Genomic DNA, 10,547 nt, shown 5'->3' with positions numbered 1-10,547 from the left:
GAATTTGTCGGAAACCTTTCGCCACCAATCGTGCCTTATAGATGTGAACATTTCCATCCATGTCTAATTTTTTCTTAAAAATCCACTTACAGTCGACAGGTCTTACACTGTCAATCTGATCGACCAAGTTCCAAACTTGATTATCATGCATGGATTTTAACTCGGATTCCATGGCTTCAAGCCATTTGTCGGAGTCGGGTCCCATCATTGCTTCTTTGTAGGTCAAGGGCTCATCATTTTCCATCAATAATACATGTCACTCCTCCGTAATAAGGAGGTTGAGCTTGTCAGTAGCGCGACGTGCCCTTATAGACCTTCGTGGGGCTGGTGCCTCAACTACGGGTTGTGCAACATCTTGCACATCCCGTGAATCTTCAGTGGGTGCTGAAACAGTTTCGGGTGTTTCCTTAATTTCTTCAAGTTGCACCTTGCTCCCACTAAATCCTTTTGAGAGAAACTCCTTTTCTAAGAAAACACCATTGCGAGCGACAAACACTTTGCCTTCCGCCTTATTGTAAAAATAATATCCTTTGGTTTCCCTAGGATACCCCACAAAGAAATATTTGTCTGACTTTGGAGTGAGCTTATCTGACATCAAACGTTTGACATAAGCCTCACATCCCCAAACTTTGAGAAAAGATAATCCGGGACGCTTCCCAGTCCATATCTCATATGGTGTCTTCTCAACATACTTACTTGGAACCTTATTCAGTGTGAACGCAGCAGTTTCAAGAGCGTAACCCCAAAATGACAATGGAAGATCAGCTTGGCTCATCATGGACCTAACTATGTCCAACAAGGTTCGGTTCCTCCATTCGGATACCCCATTCCATTGAGGTGTTCCGGGCGGAGTTAGCTGCGGAATAATTCCACATTGCTTCAAATGATCACCAAATTCAAGGCTCAAATATTCTCCTCCACGATCAGATCACAGAAATTTAATTGTCTTGCCTAATTGATTTTGTACTTCATTCTGAAATTCTTTGAACTTTTCAAACGATTCAGACTTGTGCCTCATTAAGTAGATATATCCATATCTACTAAAGTCATCAGTGAAAGTAATGAAGTACTGAAAACCACCTCTGGCTATTGAGCTCATTGGTCCACATATATCGGTATGTACAAGTCCCAACAAGTCACTCGCCCTCTCACTATGACCAGTGAAAGGCGTTTTGGTCATCTTTCCAAGCAAACAAGACTCACATGTGTCAAATGATTTAAAATCAAATGAGCTTAACAATCCATCTTTATGGAGTTGTTCAATGCGTTTCTCATTTATATGACCTAAGCGACAATGCCAAATAAAAGTGGGATTCAAATCATTTGGTCTAAGCCTCTTAGTATTAATGTTACAGACAGATTTTTCCTCAAGATCAAGAACATATAATCCATTCACCAATGAACAATGAGCATAAAAAATACCATTGCAAAAGATAGAACAACGTTTATTCTCAATTACAATCTTAAAATCACCAACTTCTTCCAAACATGAAGAAGAAATAATGTTCTTGCTCAAAGCAGGAATGCAATAACAATTATTTAATTCCAAAACTAATCCGGAGGGTAGAGACAAGTGGTAGGTGCCGACCGCCAACACCGCAACCTTTGCACCATTGCCGACACGAACGTCCAACTCGCCTCTTGCAAATCTTCTAGTCTCACTTAGACCCTGCAATGATTTGCAAGTGTGAATCATCGATCCAGTATCAAATACCCATGATTCACTAGAAGATAATGCAATATTTATTTCTATAACATTTATACCTGAAGTGGAAGTCTCACTTCCCTTCTTCTTCTTCTTTTCTTCCAAGTACTTCTTGCAGTTCCTAGACCAATGTCCCTTTTCATGACAGTGGAAGCATTCATCTTCAGAAGTAGGGCCAGATTTGGCCTTAGGTGCTGGCTTTAGCTTAGAGCCCGAGGACTCACCACCGGAACTCTTTTCCTTGCCTTTACCTTTGGGATTAGGAGGCGTCCAACGCTTCCTCTTTTTGTTCCCCTTCTGAATCATCATCACATGATTGGGATTCTTCTTAATGCTCTCCTCTGCTGTCTTTAGCATCCCATGCAACTCACTCAATGTTTTATCCAAGCCATTCATCTGAAAGTTCATGATAAAAGGCTCATAGCTCGCCGGGAGCAACTGGAGAATAACATCAGTAGCCAAGTCTTGGTGAAGTTCAGAACCAAGTCTGTCCAAAGTCTCAATGTAACCAATCATTTTGATCACATGAGGACTGACTGGGACTACCTTCTGCCAGCTTGCACGCAAACAAGGACTTTGAGATATTGAACCTCTCAGTCCTGGCTTGGTTCTGAAACATCCCACGCAGCCCCTCGATCATGGTATGAGCATCCGCATGCTCATACTGCTTCTGCAGATCATGAGACATGGTGGCGAGCATCAGACAGCTAACATCAAGTGAGTCATTGCAGTGCTTCTCATAAGCTATGCGATCAGCAGCAGTTGCATTGTCAGGGAGATCATTAGGATATGGCTGCTCAAGAACATACTCCTTTTTCTCTTGCCTGAGAACAATTCTCAGGTTGCGGTACCAATCAATAAAGTTTGTTCCATTCAACTTTTCTTTCTCAAGAACAGAACGCAAATTGAAAGCGGAATTGTTACTGGCAGACATGATCTACAACATTAAAGTAAAGCAAGATTTCAGCACTAAGTTTATGTAAAGACTTTCATTAACTGATTTAACAAAAGGACAACCTACTATATCAAAGTCATCTTCCCTCTAATGACATATAGTGGTTCAAGATCCATAATCACTAAAATTCTAGTGAGCTTTAGCATCACGGTTAGAAAAGTAGTGATACAGGTAAGTAACAAATTACTAATCACATCTCTATGCGACTCTTGTTTGTTGGGTGGCATCCAATGCCCCGGCCCCAATCCTATGCCTTAAAGACCAATACTATGCTTGTGAATGTCCGACATCCACCCTATACAAAAGTGATAGCTGAGGGTACTCTACTTTGGTAAACCTACCACACAACGATCAAAATTTATAGGTGCAGCTATTGGTAAAAGGCATCAAAACTCAACCTTTTCTGAGGGAAGCTATTCTATCATGATTAAAGCATCCACCATATGTAAAAGCATGAAAGAATAGTATGACAGGAAAATAAATATCACAGGCATATAATCATATTATATTGTGAATAGTATGGCCTCTTGCATCACAATGGGCTCCATCGCCATGGCTCCAAGGTGACCTCCATTGCCATCCGTCCTGTCTTGTGGTGATCATCATCGCCTATCATGATTGAAGCCTCCAAAAAAGAAACAGAGTTTAGAAGAATGGAAGTGATATGGTAGAGATGATATGCATCATACAGAATTAGCTGAGAAACAAACATACAAGCTGAAGGAAGAAACTGAAGGGGCGCCAGGTGTGTGGGGTGGGTTGAGTGCTAATGTAGTGCTATGGGGATCGGAACAAATCGAACAACTATACTATGCAGGCCCCAATGGAAGAAGGTATATGAAGGGAATCGGGTAGGCTACGCTAGTATCACTACCGCATATACCCAAGATACTTGCGAGTAGAAGATCATAGATCGTTACCACTAGACGCGCATCGCAGCGGAAGAAGTCGCGCATCGATATAGAGGATGTAGTCGATCACGTCCCACGAACCAGCGCAGCAGCCGATCAGCGCAGCAGTCGTAGCAGTGCCTCCACGGAGTCCACACGTACGGGGATGAAACGCCGGGCAGTCGGTGTGCTAGCACCGCACGCACGGCATGGGCGGCGGCCGAGAGAGAGAGGGAGGGGCGGCGGCTAGGAGGTGGCGCAGCTCTCTGGTCGTCGCCCCCCTAGTCCCCTCCCTCATATATATAGGGCGTACTAATGGGCTTCTATCTCATAGGCCCATTAGTAACCCTAATCCCTCTTGGATCAATATCCTCTTGGGCCTTTAAACCGTATTGTGATGATGGGCTCTTGGGCATATCACCAACAGTTCACCCTCACCGGGCTCTTCTTCAACCTCAACCTCTTCAGCGGCATCACTGACACCAGCGCCATCCTGGACCCCAAACTCTGGCTCTTCCTCTCCTCGGCGCTCTCCTTCTTCCTCCCCGTCATGTCCTACCTCTTCTCCGAAGCCAAGAACAACCATAATGCTGCTGACCAGTACTACACCAACAAGAGGGGCTCTGCCTACGTCGCCGACCTCTCTCTGAGGGCTGGCATCATCCTGGCAAGGATGCTCCTGGTGGAGCTCCTGCGCAAGAAGGTGGACAAGATCCGCATGTGCGGATACTCCGGCTGGGAAGCCTCGTCTTCTTTAACAGTCAAGAGCACCGGCCGGAAGGCAGTGTTCGCCATCCTCTGGATCCTCTGCGCCACCCGCATGCTGCAAAGGATCGCCTTCACCGAGTTCGGGAAGCGGTCCTATGCCCATGCCAAGAACCCCCGCCTCATCAGCTCGTACATGGCCCAGATGCTGGAGCAGCAGTAGGAGGAGCCTCGAGCTGCTATCGGTGTTGCTAGAGACGAGGTGTTGAAGGAGTGCAACTACATCGTCATGGGAGAAGAGATGCTGGTGGACATCGAGCCCACCAGCAGATGGCTACAAGCTGGACAAGAAGGCCAGCTCTCGAGGCTATGACGACGGCGGCGGTGTTGTCCGATTGATCAGAGAAAACGATGGCATCGTCACCGTCGGACAAGTTTTTCACCTCCCTAGAGCAGATCCAACGCCTGAAGAGGATCTGCCTCTTGTTCGCTCTCTTCAAGCTGCTGCACCGAAGGTTTGAGCTGTTAGTTTGATCTCCACCGGGCCAGTCCAACGACTGGGCCAACCTTGACTCGCGTCCTGATCAGGGACGCCCAGCCCAAGATGAGGCTGGTGGGCCTCCGTCGCACAGCCCTATAAAGTGGAGGTGGGGATTAGAGGCTCTGGTCACGAGGTTCGCCGCCGCTACAGTTCCTACCATCCTAAGCCCTAATCCGATCTAGAGAGGGGGGTTGTCAGCGACGGGAAGCTCCACCATGCCGCGCCGTCGCCGCCACTGGCTCGCCGTCGACTACAACACCGCCAACCCTGCACCACGCCGACACCGCCACCACGTTGTCTCTGCACTGCGCGTCGCTGCCCTAGCGCAGAATGCCACCGACGAACCTGCAGAGGCTACCAGCGAGGTATTTCTTCTACAGAAAGGGAGTACAACCCATCGATCTACTCCTAGTCGATCTAAAGAGTATAACAATGGTATCAAGAGCTAGTCTAGTGTGTGGATCGAATTGGGAAAGACGATTCGACGCCGAATCGAAAGAAAACAGAGACATTTCGATGCAAATCGAAGAAAAGAACTCAAACTAACCCTAGGAAAAGAAAGAGGTGCGGCGAGACTCATCTGGGTCACACCGTCGCCGCCACCGCCGGCAGTCGCCGCACGAGAAAGTCCTCATCAGGCGCCGGCTCACCAGCACTCGACCGCCGCAGTGCGAGCAGGGCACCCCAAGGAGCTGCTCCGCCGGCGTGTGCGCTTCGGGGCAAGGGCCCCATCGCAGAGCGCGCACGCCGGAGAGGGGGCCTGCGGCGGCGCTAAGTTTTCTCTGGCCGCCACGGGTGGACGCCACTACTTGCTCGCCTATGTGCGCTGCGGACAGAAAGAGAGGGGAGGAAAGTAGAAGGGTCGCTGGCCGTCGGCCTGTGGCCGGACCCAGCCGTGCGCCGGCAAGGGCCGGTGACTGCGGCGCCGCCGGATCGGACCGGGAGAGGACTAGAATGGAGGCTAGGGTTACGGAGTCGGGCACCAGCGGCCGATGGGATTTTGTCCCCACGAAATGTGCGCTCGGCCGTCCATCGCGATGGACGGCCAGGAGCCGCGGCAGCAAGTAGGCCGAGCGGGCGGACTGGGCCGTGAGCACGAGTGTGGCCCGCGTGCGGGGGTGCTCTGCCACGCGGGCCCAGGCGGGTACTGCGCGGGCTGAGTGCTGCTGGACAGCGCCGAGCGAGCGGGCCACAAGGCCGCACGGACCTTTTTGCAATGCTGCGCAGGCCAGATGTATAGTGAAAATTTAAGAATTATTCTTATTCTTTTCAGAAGCCCTTTTTATGATAAGTTTTGTATAGTTTTATCTCTATTCAAATTTGAACCAACGAGATAATTTGTATTAGAGAATGGTAAAGTTTCATAGTGATGATGCTTCTGAAAATGAATTTTTCATGTTTCCGCTGCAAAGTAATAGTTTCATCCTCTATTTAAATTAGAACCAACGGGACAATTTAAATAGAGGAGAAGAAAGATATTGGTTTAAAGTTAATTATGATATTGTTATTTTCTGACCAACGTTGATGATAACAATATTATAATTTTATTGTGATTTTAAGTTCAATGTTAATTCTCTGACTTTTTTGCATCAAAGTGATCAATTTTTGTTTTGGCACCATTATGATGTTGTCATTTTCTGACTAAAGTTGATAATGGCAATATTATAATTTTTATTCTAGTCATGTGTTCTATTTCTGCCCAACGGTGATATAGAATTGAAAGAAAAGGAATGTTGTATGTTTTAATTTTGACCAACGTTAAATTAAGACATACAATTCTTCCCAAGTAGAGAGAAATTAACAGACAAAAATTGATTCCGATCAACGCTACAGATAAAGTTTTGAGGTTACTCAGCTGTATAGTTGAGGTTAAGAAAGAAAAGTGCTCGTTCCATTCTGACTTTAGTTGATATGGAAAAGGGATGCAACTGTTTTCGAGAGGTTTTTGGTTTTTCTCTCACTAAAGTTTTTGTAATATAGAGATTTGTTAAATTTTCTGATTAAATTGGAACCAACGGGAAGATTTAATCAAAAAATAAAGTATATATGCATGTTTTAGTCATTGTGACCAAAGTTTCTTCGTCCTTCAACAACAATAAAGATAATGGTTGAAATGACTTTGATGCATGTTCAATTTGACCAACATTGAATTAAACATGTATTACCAATGCATTTAAAGTTTTATACCGCATGTCGGAAAAGGTTTTGGCACTTGTGCCATTCATATCCTGCATGACAGGAAAAGTTGTGATGACTCATGTGCTGCTTGAGTATCACATAAAAGTGAAGAAGTCTGGGGGAGCTTTTAAAGCTATCCCAGCAATTATCATGCACTGTTATAGTGACATGTTGAATACTGACTTGGAAAGAGTCGAAAGACAAAAGAAACTTGTATGCGAACCAAGATTGCAAGCATGACTAGCAAAAGTATAGCATAATGAAGAACTTGATGAGTTCTTGAAAGTGCAACAAATCAAGACCTCTGAGGAGCTCTTGAAAAAGGAATAAGGAAATAGTACTCCCATTATTTTGTATGACTTGGTCATATGAATAAAGTTCTAGTAATGAAAGGCTCCTCGTTCACATTCACAAGTGTTAAAAATAGTTTCGAAATTATGGCAGCAAAGTTTGTGCCATATTTCGAGGGTGAGAAAGATTAGAAAGACAAAAAAATTAAAATTTAGAGAGAATTTTCCCCGCAAAGTTAAATGTGATGCATTTTTAAAAGTAAGGATGATCTATTAAAGTGAATATGACCGAAAAGGGAGTACAACGGTCATAATGTTGATACCCTAACCATAAAAAAATAGGAAGAAAGTTGAGCATCAAAACATCCGAAAGAAAAGGTGGTAATTAAAGCAAGGTGGTGCTTAAAGCACCCTTTGAGCCTCAAAACATCCGAAAGAAAAGGTGGTGCTTAAAGCAAGGTGATGCTTAAAGCACCCTTTGAGGCTTGTAAAGAACAAACCCAAACAAAAGTTTGAAGATATTCCATCTTTGCAATAGATGGGATAATCTGGGGGAGTAAAGTATGCTGAGAACTAAGGCTTGAAGAGAAGTGGGACTGTATTTTCACTCCTATGATTCAAGCACTGAAATTGTCTCAACATATGTTTTGACGTTGTATGAATGTCATAAATTGAATTGTCTCATTCATTGACGTGGCGAGAAGCCATGGAAGATATAATGAGACCTAAAAGTTCTAAATCTATTTTGGAACATGGAATAAGTTTCTAATGGAGCCAAAACAGTAGGCTATATTCAGTCTACAAGATTGAAACGTGACTCCGGAGGGAACATCAAAAGTTGCTAAGAACAACTTATGGCAAAAAGTTTTGTTCAAAGAAAAGAATAAGTTATAATGAGACATTTTATTCAGTCTCATGAAAGAATTCTTTTAGAATCATAATGCAATTGATGGCATACTGCTTTTAGAATTGCATCAGATGGATGTTGGAGCAATATCTCCCGACGGAGATTTGCTCAAGAAAGTATATACATGACATAACCAAGTGGTTCTTTTTGTTGTGGAAAGAAAAGAACATCGGAATACCATCTGATGAAATCCGATCACTGAATAGTGATATTTAAAATTTTATGAGAACAAAGAAAGTATTGGATTTTAAGTAAAGCTCAAGATGACAAATTGTAAATATGCAAAGTTCAAAGATGGTGTTTGCACATGCCATTTTCCATCTGCGTGCTTTGCCTTTAATTTCCAGCTTGCTTGGTGCTAGTGTTGTTCTGCCTTGCGACAGTGTGTGTTTTGGGTTTGGCGTGCTAGCTTTCCTTCCATGCATATGAAGAAAGCTTATTCCATCACCTCCTTTCGATCAGGGGGATGTGAGTTTGTATTGGCTGTGCATTATGTATTATGAGCATCACACACTACACAGTATTAATGTGTGTGATTGCTTAATAATTATCCAATTCAAAAGGTGCTTCTGCTTTCACTTCTGTACTTTACTTATGCTTTCATTTCATTACTAGATAAATTACCACTACAACATAAACACATATCAATGTAGCCTATATATCATTGCAATTGCGGTGATTAGGAATCACTACCAGTGTTACAACATATAAACACATATCAATTGAATTGACTCGCGTCTTCTTCCCCAATCGTGACTCTACGGTCGAGTACCTCCTCGGTGCTGGGAGCGCATGGTGCCGAGGCGCACCGGCTCTTCACATGGCACATCGCCACCAGCAGCATGGAGGTGGATCGCTATCCGCAGACGATGAACAGCACCACGGAAGGAACAACCTTCAGCAGAGTGGCCATTGTGTTGTCCTAGCTCGAAGCTCATTGACGGCCCGACGCTGACCCCCGGTGATGATTGCAGCAAACTTGTGCGTGACGGCGTAAAGCTAGGGAAGTTTCTGATGACAGACGAAGTAGCTGCTAATAAACGGTGGAATGTGTTGGCGGATGTGTGGATGGAGCTCGTCATCTACCTAGCGCCATCAAGCGAGCAGGAGCGTGTAATGGGGCATGCTGAGGGAGCCCTGGTGCAAGGAAGCAAGTTCAGCACCGTGCTCTCGGCGCTTACCACCCACACATCACGTGTACAGGCCACCATGTCCATCTGCAAGGATGAGGAGCGATCGAGACTATTGACACATAGAGACACAACTGCAAAATTGACCTTCAGTGCCGCCGCCATCAGTGTCGGATTTTTTGAGCTGCCACTGATGACCCTTCACTGCCGGTTCCATGCTTCAAAAACCAAAAATTATCTTGGCTATCCAGCATCCGGCAGTGATAGACGATATCACTGACGGCTATAGCCACGAACCGGCAGTGATTGAACGTTGTAACATAACTACTGGTTCTTGGCATGAACCGGCAGTGATATACAATTAACCGTGATGGGTTGTGGCTTCGCCGGCATGTCGTGTAATCACTGTCGGTTTGTAGCTTAACCCGCCACTGAAATACAGCTCCTTTATGTACAGGGACCATACAAATATTTTTACAGTGTTTTTGAGAATACATGCTCTTCGATTCAATCAGTTGCATTGGGTCTAAATCTACATCTAAATACCAACACATAATTAGTTTTTTTTATCAATGATTAAGAACCTAAAATCATGTCCTCGATTGCTCTCATCTTCTTTGTTTTCAAGGCTCTGTTTGAACCCTATTTTTGCAGTTTAATATACTTCTAGCTACTCGATGACGTCCAGTTCAAATGAGTATTGCAACGGAAGATCCTCTCTAGAAAAACTCACTAGGGTGATGATGATAACAATTCATCTTGCAATCAAAACGATTACTATCCAAACAACTGTTAATGTTGCACGTATTTATTTGTAAGAATCGGGTCAAAAAAAACTTGTCGCACGTGAACCGGACACAATCCCAGATTTTAAGCACAGGGATTTGTTAAAACACATGGAAAATAGAACACCAACACAGAACAATTTAACATAAGTCTGGCATCATTCAAATATATAATATACATAAAAAAGGGTCTAGTTACTCCTCCATCTCGCCCTCTGCCGCCGGTATCCCCTCCGAGAGGATATCTGCAAAATCAGCCACCTTGGGGGCGTAGTGGTTGATCTTCTCATCCAACGGTGGCGGCAACGTCCTCAGACGATGGTCTGCCACCATCTGGTTCAGCGTCTTGAAGGCGTGCTTGAGACGCTCTATGGCGAAGGCCCTCTCCACGACGGCTGCATAAGGCTGGCTCCAACGGTGCCCCCTATCCCTCCCCCCACCCCATATCAGGGGAGCTATAG

This window comes from Panicum virgatum, chromosome 6K (genome assembly GCF_016808335.1).
Source record: "Panicum virgatum strain AP13 chromosome 6K, P.virgatum_v5, whole genome shotgun sequence".
In the NCBI taxonomy this organism is placed as follows: Eukaryota; Viridiplantae; Streptophyta; class Magnoliopsida; order Poales; family Poaceae; genus Panicum; species Panicum virgatum.
This window is presented reverse-complemented; position numbering follows the sequence as displayed.